General features: G+C 56.3%; 1 protein-coding gene across 2 annotated transcripts in view; it reads right to left on the reverse strand.

The window, feature by feature from the left end:
- TAFA5 (TAFA chemokine like family member 5) overlaps nucleotides 1–15,035 on the reverse strand; it is a 192,191-nt gene that overhangs the window by 14,488 nt on the left and 162,668 nt on the right. The gene's annotated exons all lie outside the window — the stretch shown is intronic.

A 15,035-nucleotide genomic window follows, 5' to 3' on the forward strand; every position in this document is an offset into this window, starting at 1 on the left:
TGCAGGTGCGGGTGACCTATGTCCCAATCACTACTCCCACCAGGGGGCAGCATCCTGAAAACAATGCCAGGTCCTGGAGGGCCTCGGGGGGCTTTGCTGAAGGATTTCCGTGCCTGGCAGGGCTCCCAGCCCACAGCACAGACTCAAAAGTCTTTATTGAACAAAATGACTTTCTGGGTATTTTTCTAATTTAGGGGACCTTTCCAGCATCAGGGTTTCACTAGTTCCTAAAATGAACTGGGTAATTTTCCACATTTCCCAGTTGGCGGGGAAGAGACACCTGTACACTGAATGCTTTCAAGAACATGCCAGTTAAAACATCTCTGTCTGGAACTTTTACTGGAGAATATTAACATTTTTCTATGCCTTTATTTTTGGTAATCCTCCTTCCCCAGAAAATCATATCTTAAATCAAATTTCCATACGTAGTGATCAGTGGGTTAGCTATGCATGCACTCTTGAATAATTTGAGGCCCCAACGCAGGCTGATTTTCCCTTCTTCCTTTCAGGACTATTTTCTAACAACAAAAAATCTACACACGACAGAAGTAAAAATGCATTTTTATAGTTTTGCCAGCGATGCAATGATTAATTCCATGCCTTTAAAAAAATCATTGATATTTCTTTTTCATCTTTACAGGTTTTCTCCAATCTTTTTGAAGGTGGCTTTTTCCATCGCTTGGTTTCTTCATTTGCGTTCTTTCGGAGTTAAAAATAAAGTTATTTAAGACACAAGTATACCGACAAGTCCATCCTTCCCTGTACCCACAGGTGCACTCTCTTATTCTCGTCCCATTTTAAATGAGATTTAACGGTCAGTCAGATGTGTACACTGTATCGTCCAGTAAGCGCTGGCCCGCGTGAGGGTGTTAACGTTCTAACTCCGTCAACCTTACAGCAGCCCTAGGAAGCGGGGAATAGCATTCTGCCCATTTTATAGATGTGGAGATGGAGGCACAGAGGGCAAGGTCACGTCTTCTGAGCTAAGCAGATCACAATTGTTTTGCTCGGGAGCGGAGCTGGAAAGACTGACCTCACACCTGCACGTGACTCGTGGGTCGGTCTGCATGTTTTATTTCATCCTTCAACCAACAAATTACAGGACGGTTCTGGTTGCTGGGGTTAAGGTTACTGTTTTGGGTATAGCTTTAAATATATCGCATTGTGGTTGGAAAAGAACGTTGGCACATACCTCCTCCTAGGTTAGTTAGTAACCTGGATTATGGATATTTTGGTAAATTTCATAAATAATAGAAAGTTAGAAGCAGCCTATTTTTATGTTATAATATTCACTATGTTGTTGCAAATTCAACCTTGGTAATTTCAGTTTTCAAAAGATCTATGCCCTGGTTCTTTTTATTGTTGTCATCGGTGGTGTTTACTTGACCTTAACACAGATTTAAGAGCTGTTTACATTCCAACTAAAAATTGTGTTTATGATCACTTTGTTTATTTGTACTTGGGTTTGCTTCCTGTAAACTTATGTTAATCAGTACATAAAGGTTTCTGTGATACTTCTACTAGTTTGAACTGTCATGGATCATATGTGTCAATAACTATATACACATCCTAAATGTATCAATACATGCCACCATATTGTTCCAATTTAATCACTTTACCTACTGAGTTCCTTTCCATTTCATTTGCCTGGTAACTTTGTTTATTATTTGCTTTTAAACTTTTTGGTTTGTTTGTAGGCGTGCCCTTAGAAGGCAACACATATTTGACTATTTAAAAGACCTGATTGGATAGTCTCTGCCTTTTAGAAGAGAAGGCTAACCCACTTACATTTATTGTCACCACTGAGGCTGCATTTCTGTATTGATCAGCATGTTCCACACTGATTTCTGGTTCTGCTCCTTTCACGGTTCATTTCCTTACACACAATGTTACTCGCTTTTTCTTCCACTGTAGTTTAGGAGAAATCATGTTCTTGTTTCTATTAGTGGTGGCCTTTATGTTAATCAAATGAACTTTTAATGATTAAGCCGTTTCCCTAGTGATGTAAGTTCTTTCTTTCCATGAAGAGACATTAAGTGACTCTTTTCTTCGTCTGCAGCTGCCCCCCTGCAGCTGTTGTCAATTTAACCAGAAGTTACAAATCAGATTATACAAAAATAGTCTTCACGACATACAGAGTACATTAAATAACAGTGTCGCCAATTTTGCGTCCAACTGCATAACCACAGTTACAGGAATAATTTATATCTAAGCTCCGGGTAGTTAATTGGTATCTAGTCACTACTGATCTTCTTACATATGACCTATGACCTTTCCGAGGTCATCAGCCACTCATTCGTATTTCTTTGATTGGCTCCAGGGCATCTTTCATTGACTCTTTCAGGAAAGGTATGTGGGTGGTACACTTTCTAAATCCTTGCAAATTTAAAGCCATCCTGTTTACTCCCTGTGTCCAAAACAACAACCAGAAATAGGACTGAACTTACAAGTAAAAGTATTTTTTGACAAATCCCTGGAGATGGTCTGTCCTTCACTCTGGTTCTGGTTCTCCTGGGTTCAGAGGTGGCTTGTCTGTGCCTTCAGAGGTCTATGGACTTGTCCTCCTGCCTTAATTGTTTTCTCCAATACAACCTGGATGATCAGAGAGTTTTCCTTCACTCTTCCGATTCACAGATACTGCCATGGATGCTTGGGTCCCGGGTCCTTTCATGCTGCTTTAATTGGGGGTTTCCCCTGGCTCAGGAAAGCTTCTTGGCAACTCTCTCTTTTCACCTTAACATGGTTATTCTTTGTTCTCGCCACGTGGCTCCCCGCAGTGGCATCCACTTTCCCAGGTTGGATTTCTGTCCTCTGTCTTCTGTACTTATAACATCTCTCTCTTTGGCTTCATTTTCTGGGTCTCCTATGAACTGCCTTTCAGTTTAAGGTTGGTTCACATCCCTGTGTTGATTCTCTGCAGTGACATGTCCATTACCTGCAGCTTCTGTACACATCTCAATCCACTCTGATGTTTTGGGTCCCATTGAGTTCAGCCTCTGTTTGGCCCTGCAAACCTTTGGACGTTTGCCTGCATTTCATCCCAGGCTGCCCTTCCTTCAGGCTTCTTGCTCTGGGGTCACAGAGGTCACAGCCTCTTTTATCTCTTTGATGCCCACAAGCAGACACTGACCAGAAGCCTCACGTTTACTGCAGGGGTTATTTCCAGAGCTAACCCTGCCTTTCGGTCTTCAGAAAGTGCTCCTTTCCATAGACAGTGTGCATTCTTTCAGAGGCTCCTGCTTATATTTTGGCTGTGATGCTTTTTTTATTCCCTTTTAAACAGGCAGAGGCCAATTCCGGCCAGGCAGGAGCCAGCAGGCTCAGGGGGAGGGAGTCTGCACCCTTCCTCTCAGTTCCAGGGGCTGTGGGAGGCTCCGCCTGACCCAGAGGTTTGGGGTGATGTGCAGAGACCCTCGATCTTTATGGGCAGCTCTCAGTGGGGTCTGATCCCACCAGGGAGGTCAGGTTTTCTGTCTGAGCTGCAGAGTTTTGAGAACGGAAGACTGAGGGGGGACAACATGGCCTTGGTGAGCCCGTCATCTGGCTTCTCCTGCCCCAGGTGAGAGGCTCTTCCTGCTAACTCTGCCCCTTCCAGTGGAGCTCACCTCTGCGCTGGCATCTTTTCCTGGTCCCGCTAGAGCCGCGTATTCACAGAGGGAAGGGGGAACCGCGGTGCAGGGAGGCTCCACCGCTGCCTGATTGCTTTCTGACCACTGCAGGGGTCTCTAGGTCCGAAGATCAGGTCCAGGCACCAGGAGGAGGCCCTGGGCTCTTTGTGCATCACAGGAGGTCTTAGAGCAGGGGCTCAGAGGATAAAAAAGCAGGGGCATCCTAAGCTTTCTACCGTCCACCCTGGCAAAGCACCCAGCGGGGTCTTACCTGACCTCAGTGCACACTTCTCTTCTCTCCAAGTCATGTTATTGCCAGTTGTCCTTATTTTCAAAATCTTTTGAAACTGGAAGTTGGGCAGAGGCTGTTCAGCCAGTGCGATGAGTCTGTCACCCTAGTAATCCAGAAAGCCACGGCCACGTCTCCACAGACCTGGCACGAGGACCAGACTCTTCCTCTCTCCTCCAAAGGTCCGGGGAGCGTGCCATCCTCGCGGCGTGGAAGGCAAAGGTCATGGGGAAGAGGGAAAATGCAGGTCTCCACTTGTCTTTTCCTTGCCCATCACACGCCCATCTGCCCTATGAAACCCTGAAGCCTCACGGCCGTGACCGCACAAGGCCAGGTGCAGCCCGGACACGCAGAGTGGAGAGACACCCCCGGGGCCTGGGCGTCCCTGCTACAAGGCACCGAAGGGTTTCGGGATGGAACGAGGGTGTGGCTTCATTCGGATGCAGCCATTGGGAACATGAGCACATATTCTGGAAGGTGCCACAGGAGGAAAGTCACCAACCTTTCACCTACAGAGACTCCCTTGGGGTTTAGAAATGCTTCTCATCCACTATTTCCCTCTCCCCAAACCCCAAGGACCTGTGACGTCAGCCTGGGGTCACGCTTACCCCTTCCACAGATGAGGAAACTGGGGCTCTGAGAGGTGAAAGTGACTCCCTCAAGGCCAGCCTCCCAAGTGTGCATTACACCTGTCAAGCCTGCAGGCGGCAGGGGCGGGGCAGGGGGCGGCCCTGTCCGGGGGCCCAGAGAACAGGGCTTGACACAACAGGGCAGTGTGGGGAGGTGCGATCCCATACGGGTCCAGGTGAGCCTGAGACGACGTTCTGGTTGGGGGAGGAGGGGACCCAGGGGCAGAACCGCAGAGACGACAATGCCGGCCTTGGTACCATCCCGGCACTTACATCACCGGGTATATCTCAGTTTAATGGGGAGTTGACATTTAAAGTGATTTAGATTGAGACACAAATCCCTCTATTTCATTTTTCAAGACTGATCTTTAACAAATGTCTACGCCAAATGCCGTATTTCACACCCTCTGCGGCGCCCAGAAGCCATCAGAGCTGCTCTGTGGGTGGAGGGGCTGGGCTGGGGACCGTGGGTCACACCCGGACTGCAGCGAGAGGGCCGAACGCAAGACACAACCACAGAGAGTGGTTTGGGTGTCCAGACCCTGGGGCGTGAGGGGCAGGCCGGGGTGGGTGGAGCAGATGCCAGGGGCCCGTTGTTCTGAATCAGAGCCAGAGCCGCGCTGGGTTAGGAAGCACATCACTGCCCTGGCGAGTTCTGCCGCGCTCGTGCTGACTTAACTTCCATCTCAAATATACGATCTGCCTTTCACAGTAAAGAAGCATCAGATTTACCTTTGTCTTTCATGGAAAAATAAATCACTAGGTAATGAAATGTCACGTGTAAGATTACAAGGACGTAGTAAACCAACAGGACAAAACCGTGTTCTCAGCAGCTTTGCCTGTCGTTCTGCCCAATTAGTTCATGAGACGTGGAATCAACAAAGATACCAACTCCAACAGCTCTGCTGGAAACCGGGGATGACTCTGAACTTCGCGCATCCTTATCGAAGGCTCACGTTGACACGCTGAGAACACACTGCATGCCTGCAGGACCACAGGGGCGCTCCCGGCCGTGGCACAGGGCCGGGGGGGAGGTGGCAGGCCCCGCACAGCCCTGGCCGGCGTGGCGGGCTGGCTGAAATGGACAGCACGGTGGTAGCAATGTCTGCTCTCTCTAGAACGGCTGTCCTGATCAACAGCGCTGTTCTCTGAGGGTCCCCCTATGGGGACACATACCCCATCGAAGGTGGGGCCCCAGGCTTCCCTTAGGACTGCTGAGATCTGGGACTATTTGGAATACTTGGATCCCAGGCACCCCCATCAGGCTGAGCTGTAGGACTTGGGTACCTGGCCAGCATCCCCCTCTCACCAAGGTCCTGCAGAAAGCATTCTCTTCCATCTGGTCAGCAACTACCTGACCTCATGTGTTAAGTAATAGCCATCCTTGCAGTCCCCAAAGCAGCCCCTCCAGGGATTCTTAAGGCGTGCCTGCTGCCTCCTTCAGATCTGGAGGCCATGAGTGCTTCATCCGTGCATCCCAGCATCCCACATGGGGCCAAAAAGGATGGAGGACGGGGGGGCAGGGGGGAGCGGAGGGAAGGGGGAGCTGGCAGTACTGATGTACTGATCACGTGACCCAGCTGCCCGTGCAGGGCCAAGGGGAAGGCCACCCCTAGGTACGGAAAAGCAGGTCAGAATTCTGCTGACCCTGACCCTGACCCTGACCTGGTCCTCTTGGTAGGCTGCCTGTCACCTCTGCGGTGTCAGGAACACCCGAACCCACCGTGGTGGCCCGTCCAGTGCCCACTGGCTTTCTCCACTGGACCCCTTTCCTCCTGTTTCAACCCTTGCCATTTACGGATTTAAAATGATTCAAAGAACAACTGCTTTAAGAAAAATCGAGACTCATGTACCACAACTACTGTAAAGAGCTAGCCGCGTGTCACGCCTCCTGTAACGAAACTGGCCGAAAGTGCCAACGGAAATAGTGTGGGTTTGGTCAGACCCATCTTTTGTTTCCGGGCTCGCTTCTGCCGAGAAAATGAAGAATGTCAGTGCTCGCGATGCGTTGGTACCAGACCATCTACGTCTGTGTTTACACACAGAATCTATTAAAATGTCCAGCTCTTATTGCCGTGATGAATAGCAGCGATTCAAAAGCACACAATATGGATTGCAGACAGGGATCAGAGTCACGACAGGGTATTTTTCATTGCTTGTGAGGAAGAGAGAACTGGTGAGTGGCAGGTACCGAGGTTCTCCTGGAGGAGGACCCACCGTCCGCTGGTTCCTCCACGTTTATCCTGGAACCTCCTGCACAAAAGCTTCTCGCCCTTGGGAGCACGACGTGGGCACAGAGCATCCAGATCCGTCCCGGGTGGTCCTTGGAAGACAGACGGAGGGGCTGGCTTGGCTGGGGCCCACCCATCTCAGCCCCCTCAGTGGTGAGAGGGGGCGGTCCTCCCACCCACAGTGCTCCTTCCAGGCTTTTCCTCTCCCCAGCCCTCCTGCCGAGCTCACCCCTAGGCCCCAGGGCCCTGCTCTCTGCCCCCGGTTCAAGCTCTGAGCACCGTGTGGGCTCCAGCAAAACCCGCCATAAACACCATCCGATCGGATTCCAGAAGACAGACTGCAGCCTCCCAGCTCTGCCTGGGGGGCGACTCAGCCCCAGACCTCACGGTTCGGCCAGCTCCTCCTCTGTCCCTCCCATCCCCTCAAGGGGCAGACGTGGCCCCGAGCCCGATACCCAGCGCAGAGCCGGCATCCAGAACCGGGAGGGACCACATAGGTCAAGGAGTCTTCTGGAGAGACGGACTGGGCTGAGGCCCTGTTGCTCCCCGCCGAGTGGAGAGCTTCGCAGATGACAGGAGGCTGTGGCCTCACCCTGCGCCATTCCTGCAGCCTCCTGGCCAGGGTCCCACTGGTCATCACCTGTAGGAGGGGAAAGGGCCTGGGCAGGGGCCGGAAGCACGGACCCCGTGGGCCCTCTCAGGGTGGGAGATCCCAGCAGATCCTCAGGACTGACCATCTCCTCCTCCCAAAGGAAACAGGAGAGACCGGGCGGAAGGCGGCCAACCGTGGCCTCGGATCCGAAGGGCACACACCACCTCATCCCGGCTCAGGATCAGTTTTCTTCTGTTGGTTTTCAGAGCAGGAAGTGGTAAGGGTCTGTAATAAACCTTTCTGCTTGCCGGGATGGCTCATTCGTTTGGGAGCAGAGAGGAACCAAGCACCCCCCAAGTGTCCCCAGGCAACCCTGGCCTTCCCCACACCTGGTGTCGCGATAGTCCTATCTGGGAACTCACACCCGGCAGGGAGGCTGGGGACCCCCGAAGCCCTGGGTCATGAAATGGACTGAGTGTGTGTTCCTCCACACGGGGGACGGAGCCCACGGTTCCCGGGGCCCAGGGGGTGTCTGGTCTGAGCCCAAAGTGGACGGACGGCCAGACGGTGGAGGAGAGAAGGTCTTCGGCTGTGACGGGAGTGAGGCCTGGAGGACACCGGTCAGGGGGAGTGACAACCGCACCAAAGGCTCCCCGAAGTCCTGGCCCTGGGGGAGGAGGCCCTGCCACCTTGGCCATGGAAGGACCCACATTCCCAGAGAAACACAGGACTCCCACGAGGGACAGCAAAGTGGGGGCGTGGCACCCCAGACACCGCAGAGCTTCAGAAAGGCTGCAGGAGCTCCTGGATGGCCGCAGGCCTGGGAGGGAGCCTGGCAGGGTCAGGGGACACCCTGCGAAGCCGAGGGGAACGTAGAGCCGGCCGGGCCAAGCTCTGGGAGAAAGACAAAGCACGGGCTCCCTGGTGAGGCTGGGAAGGGGGCAAAGGGTGCACAGTGGGCCCCGCCGGACCTAAGCCGCCTCCTCCCCTCATCGGCCACGCGGCGTCGGCCACCCAACAGCGGATCTCACCCACCAGGACACCTCTGAGCTCCCCTCCAGGACCACAGCCCCTACCCCCCCTGCTGGGGGACCGCCACGTGGCCCCCCTTTGTCCTCAGCGAGTCCTGGCCCTTCCGACCTGGGTGCGGCCCTGGCCTGCTGCGTGTGGGCCAGGAGGGGTCAGGCCGGGGTCACCAGTCGTCCTGACCCCCGCCTCTCCTCACCCCCCTGCACCCACCGTGTGCAGCCGTGTCCCCTCCCTGGTACCGCAGGCACGTCAGGGTCCCACCGCTCCTGCCGAGACCTCAGCATCTCACCTGCCGCCCCACCCGGCCTCAGAGAGTGACCTGAACTCCACGCCCAAGCCCATCCCAGTGCCTCGAGAGTCCCTCAGAAGCCGCTCAGGATGGACTCACACCTCGTACGGCCCCTGGGTCCCGCCTCACACGCTGCTGGTGATGCCTGGTCCCCTGAACTCCCAAGGGCCGGCGCCTGGGGAGCTGGCCGTAGACAGGTCCTGACTTCCGGCTAGGTCAGCTCCCTGGGAAGTGGTGCCGATGACCCACGTGAGCTCTGCGAGGAAGCGTGTGTGTCCATCGCGCGAGGGACCAGACCTCCCCGAGGGCAGCCGCAGTGCCCGACAGGTGACAGGGCGTGAGATCTCGATACACCCACAGGGCTGCATCAGACCCAAGGCTCCCAGACATTCCCTGTAGCATCCTGGGATGATTTCCCTTTTTGTGTTCCTGGGGAAGCTTCAGGGCATCCCACTGCCTGACTCCTCTGCATTTGGGGGTTGCCCACAACTTTCGGGGAGCATATCCATCAAGTGCCCCTCCCTCGAGGAGCCCGTCCTGCCAGCGGGGGCTGTGCCGGGGGCTGGACCACTGCACGCACAGCCTCCTGAGGATGGGGCGCCCAGAGTGGGGAGCAGGGCCACGGCTGCCTGAACCTGGGAGGACCGTCTCAGTTACTGACTTTAGGCTGGAGGGCCCCTACCCCCATGGACTGTTGGGCCGTGGCGTGGAATTCCAACGCATCCCAACTCGGCTGCTTTCTGGCTTGGAGCGCTTCAGCTGAGAAGCCAGATATACTCTGATGTCTGAGGCTTTGTATGTGACCTATTTCTTCCCTCTGAGTTTTTACGATGTTGTTTTCATCTCCAGTGGCCTGAAATTTCATGCTGATACGCCTCAGGATGGGTCTTTCTTCATTCATTTCTGGCCCGTGGTGAGTCCTTGCACACAGGAAACCCGGGCTTTGAGTCCTGGGAATTTCTTTAGAAAATATGTCTTTGATAATTCCTTCTTCATTGGTCTCTATTTTTGGATCTTATATTCTTTAGACCTCCTGAATCGGTCTTCTAATCTGTTTTTTCTTTTCCTTTCCTACTCTTCCTACTTCTTTTTTTAAGTTCTGCTCCTGGCTTTTTGAGATTTCCTCAATTTATATCCCAAACGTTTGCTGGAGTTTTAACAAATTCTGTCACACACACACACGCACTCATACAGGTACATATTAAGTCTGCGAAGACATATACACACATCACGTGTGTGTACACGTGTGTAATTTCCAGAAGCACTTTCTTGTCTTCTTACAGCTCTTGAAATAAGTCTTCCTTCAAGGAAGCTACTGCCTTGAGACAAGCAGCCCCGACTCTGGGTGGGAGCTGGGGGTGAAGGTGACCTTGGGCAGCGAGCCTGGCGGGCTCGCCGTGCATCTCCGTGTCTGCACCACCTCCTCTCTGCTGCCTCTGCTGTCTGTCCCCTCTAAGTTCCTAACCCCTTTCCTTAGGTTTGTGTTTGTTTGTCATCTCTCTCTTCCCACCAGACGAGGACCCTGATGCTAGAAGCCCGGTGGGGGGATGGGGGGCTTCACAGAGGGGCCTCAGACCCCAGCTCACAGCACCCAGGTTCTGCATCAGGCTTGGTTGGTAGGCTAGCAGGATACCCTCCCCCCAAACTCTTGTCCACCTGAAACCTCAGAATATGACCTTCTTCGGAATTGGATCTTTGAAGATGCAATTAGTTAAGGACCTTGAGATGAAATCATCCCTCATGTAGGGCGGGCCCTAAATGAGATGCTGGCATCTCTGTAAAGGGAAAGAGGGAAGTTCAGATGCCCGGGGAGGAAGCCGGAGGCCGAGCCTGGTGGGACGTGGCCACAGTCCAGGAGGCCCCAGGACGGCAGGCAAACCCCAGAGGCTGGAAGAGTCAGGAAGGACCCTCCCCGAGGATGCAGAGGGAGCACGGCCACACTGACCCCTCTGGACCTCTGGCCTCCACACTGCGAGGGGGTGATTTTTGTTCCTGGAAGTCACCCAGTGTGTGGTCACTTGCTACAGCAGCCGTGGGAAGCTCAGAGCCTAAGTTTCTCGGTAAAGAACCCCCCGTGTCCTGACTGCACCCTCTGGGAGTGGGTGGGTCTCACATCTCGGGACTTGGGTTTCTCTCCATCTCCGGGTTTTCAGGAAGTTCCCCTACACTTGGCGTTGGCCTTGTGGGGTCCAGAGTCGTGAAGGTGTGATTCCTCCCCGGCGTGAGCCTCTGGGGCCTCCAGGCTCCTGCGGGGCACACAGGGGGCCCCAGCCACGGTCCAGGTAGGGAGGACCTGGGAGCCCTCCTGCAGCCTTGCCACCGGCCCCCTGTCAGCTCCACCTCCATTCCACACGCAGGGGGCCTGCACCCCGACTCCTGAGTCCTGGGTTCTGAGCATGACCCTGCCGCTCCTCTGGGGTTCAGCTCCCCGTGACCTGCCGAGTGCAGCTGCCTCTCCCATTTGGCTTTGCTGTTGCCTCCTCTTCCGTTCACTCCCCACACGTCCCCGCCACATCCAGGGGTGTCCAGCGGGCAGAAGTGGGAAGCGTGTATTCTGTTCTTTACACCTGGGAGCCTGGTACAAGCACCTGTGAAGTGCCCCCTGACTGCCCTTCGAGAACGTGAGCCCCAGCGTGAGGGGTCCAGTGCTCGGGGCCCCCGAGGCTCCTCCTTCTGTGTGTCCAGCCCTGGGTGGGCACCTGGCACAAGGACCCTGGCTGAAGCGTGGAGGCCTGGGCCACGTGCTGGGTGAGCTCCTTGGACAGAAGGCCCTGGACAGCCTTTCTCAGGAAATCTCGGTGGGAGGGGCCCACACTGGACACACACGAGGCCCTCGGGTAGTACATTTTGAATCCGGGAACGCAGAGGCCTCCAGGTCGGACCTGGGACTCCTCCCTCCGGAAGCTCCAAGCTTCCTGGGTGAGGCGACACTGGGTCTGCGGGGGCAGCCCGGATGAGGCCGGCCGGCCCTGGGACGGTGAGGACCGACAACCAGAAGCGGCACTGCTCCCTCCTCACCCCCTGCCCCGTACCGGGCTGGCTCTTCAATCCTGGACCAGCCACGTGGAGGATGGACACTCGGCATGGAGGAGCGACAGTAAGAGCCGCCTGGGCCTGGATGTGGGTCAGTGGGTCAGTGTGTGCAGTGCACGCTGGCCTAAGTGCTGGGCTGCCCGGCCCAAGCACGGCCAGTTCACGACAAGATGAGGGAGGCAGGGGTGGTGAGCCGCAGGCCTCCAGGCTTCAGGCAGAGCTGGGCACTCCTCCATCCCTCCGGGGCCTAAGGGAGCCCCCCAGGGGCCCATCCGCACCTCGCTGCTGTGCACTCCCAGGTCCAGGACACCTGGGCCTGGGCAGAATTTGGACTTCCTGGGGCAAAGGTGATCAGAGGCAGCTCCTGGGAAAGCGCTTCTCTTGTCATGAATTTCCATGACATCCAAGGTCCTGGAGTAGATTGTACAGACACCCCCCCAGAATACCCCTTGCCCCCCACGGTGGCGTGTCCACGCAGCACAGAATTAAAACGTAGGACTTAACTGCTCATCTGAGAGACGGATTCAACCAGGTGGTCTGTTCTGGTCTAGGAGGTATTCGTTATAGCAGCTACTGTGGAGCGTCTTTAACACAGAAGCACCGTACGTGGCAGATGGAGCACGTATCCGACTGTCCTGAGTGCCACTAAAGCCCGGGCGCCGCCCCAGCTGTTCACATCTGGACAGAAGCCGAGGGTGGGCAGGACGGCACTGCACTCGCGGGGGCCTCACGCCTACCTGGGGCCTGGCCTTTTCCTTCCCCTCTGCCTGCCCGGTCAGCTCTGCTCTAAGGGGCCGCGAGAGGGCCAAGGAGGGGATGCTGTTTGCGACCTTGGGGAGGGCCTGTGATGTCCACCTGCTCAACTTGCCCGGTGCCGACCAACGTCACAGGCAGCCCTCAGAACAGGGATCGTGGGAACCACAGACGCCAGGTCCCCCCCGCCGCCCTGAGTACCTCCTGGATGCCGGGTCCCCAGCTCTTCACTGCAACCTGTCCTGGTACCTGCATGACCTCACCTGTGACCCTGTGTGCACTTCACGAAGCAGCTTTCGCCCTCAAGACCCAGAGCGTCCAAATGTTTTTATTCTGTTTCTTCCTCTTTCTTTTAAACGCTGATCGTGAGCCACTAAATTAATTTCACGACCCACTAACGGGGTGACGACCTGCACTTTGAAAAGAGGTGATCCAGGAGATGCAAACGTCAGCATGTGCCTGGGGTCTGGGCTCTGCTAATCCATTAATCAATTTATCACATGGATGTACGGAAGCCCCGAAAGAGGGACCGGGGCTGGCGGGACCACAAGGCCTGCGCCTGCCCTCAGGCAGCTCATGGTTTGCTGGGGACACAGAGAAGGGAGAGCTACGGCCCATGCAGAGAAGGGGGTGGGGCGTGACCAGGCAGTGGTTGGGGGGGGTGACAGCCACTTCCGGACGTGGCCCTGGCTGCAGGGGCGCTGGGCTGAGACCCTGGCACCTGGGATGAATTAGCAGTTACGTGGCCAAGCAATCCTGAGGTGTCTTACAGCCCCCCTCGCGGAAAACCAATTTATGCTAAAATGTGAAACCCCACGGTGCTAATCTGCCGTCTGTAAGAGGCCCGAGATGCAATCGTGGAAGGGGATTGCGTGCTCCAATTATAAGGTGTTTGGTCAAGAGCTCAAGTAAGCTTTTAAGAACAAGCTTTGAAAACAGGTCTCTGCACGCAGGCCAGGGTCACCTCTGCAGACACTTGGGACGATGACAGAGCTCGCTGGTCCCATCGCTCAGCAGGATCTGCCAACCCAAGCACGCGGGGCCCACTTCCCCGGTGGGGATGCGACCCTGCGGGCCGGCACATAGGCGGGAGGTCACTGTCACGGAACACGTCCGGCCACTCGGCCGTGTCTCCGAGCGTGAGCGCCTCCCGCCGGGGGAGTGAAGGGGCCCTGAGCGGGTGCACCCCTCCCTGACCTGCCCCAGGTGTGGCGGGGCCTTCCTGCCTGGACCGTGGGCTTCTCCTGATGCACCTGTTCCAGCACGAGGCGCTCTCCAGGGCGGGCTGATCCCAGGATGCGCGCATCAGAGACTGTCTTCTCACCTGGAAGACGCGTGGGCCTTCTGCAGCACCAAGGCCCCGTCTGAGTTGGGCAGACCCACCTCCACGGCTCACTGACCCCCGGCCGTGGCCTGCCTCAGCCACCCCAGCTGCAGTTTTCACGGCTGGAAACCTGAGGTGATGGTTCTGAGCTCCGAGACCTGTGAGCCCGAAGGGAACGACTGTCTTCACCTTCTCAGCAAAGGTCTTAGAGCAACTTAAGGAACTGAGGCTGCGCTTGCAGGGATAGGGTGCTAGAGCTGCCGAAGAAGCGCCCTTTGCACGTAGAGGCCCCCCAGAACTTCCGAGGGGCGGGGGCGCAGGGCGCCGGGAGCCGGGACGGGCTCGGGGGCTTGATGGGAGGAGACGCCCCGATTCACCGTGAGGAGACTGAGGGGTGCTGCCTGGGGCCACGTGACCTGGAGGGCAGGCCTGACCCCGCAGCCACGCACAGCCAGGCCCGCCACGGAGGGCGGGTGGCCCGGAGCCCCCTCCAAGCCTCACCTCCTGTGGGTGTTCATTCAAAAGACCCCCGACGCAGCGCCTCCCGCACCAGGGCTGGCCCGGGCTCCCTGCACATCCACACGCTGACCCCAGGCCCCACGGATCTGCGGGCGGTGGCCCCGGGGGTCCAGGGGTCTGCTTGTCCCCCAGTCTCCACCTTCCGGGAAACCTGGAAAGGTCAGCTGCTTCCTAGACGGTCGGGGAGGCAGCAGCCCCACCTCAGGGGCCCTTCCGCTCCCGGAGCAGTGAGGCAGGTGGCAGGTGATGAGCTGGCACACCTGTACACTTGCCAGGTGTGACGACAGATCCCTCGCTTCCGTGCTGCACGTGCATGAACAAGCACGGCCGACGCTCAGACAAGCGCACGGCTGCGGCTTCAACGACTGGAGACCCGGGGGCGCCCGCTGCAGCCCAGCCCAACGCCCCTCGTGGGCGGCCCTGCTCGGGACGGGCCCCCAGGCCTGCAAGGGGAGGCTGCAGGCAGGGCCCCCCTGCCTGAACTCCCGCCAACACAAGAGGCCTCCGAGACCTCTGATGGGCTGCCTGGGTGCAGCCGGGGGCCCGCGTGTCCACTTGACAGCCCCGTCCTCAGAATGTGCCCCCGGAGGCCTGGCTTGTCCCCACCCGACCTCCCTGCCGGCGATGGGACCAGGGCGTCTGTGTCTCATCTCGGAGCAGCTACACCTAATTGGCCTCTTAAGGACGCTGCTGAAACAGCCCATCCGACTTCTCCAGCGGAGGCTGCAAGGGCAGGAAG

Source organism: Phocoena sinus, chromosome 10 (assembly GCF_008692025.1).
Source record: "Phocoena sinus isolate mPhoSin1 chromosome 10, mPhoSin1.pri, whole genome shotgun sequence".
Classification (NCBI taxonomy): Eukaryota; Metazoa; Chordata; class Mammalia; order Artiodactyla; family Phocoenidae; genus Phocoena; species Phocoena sinus.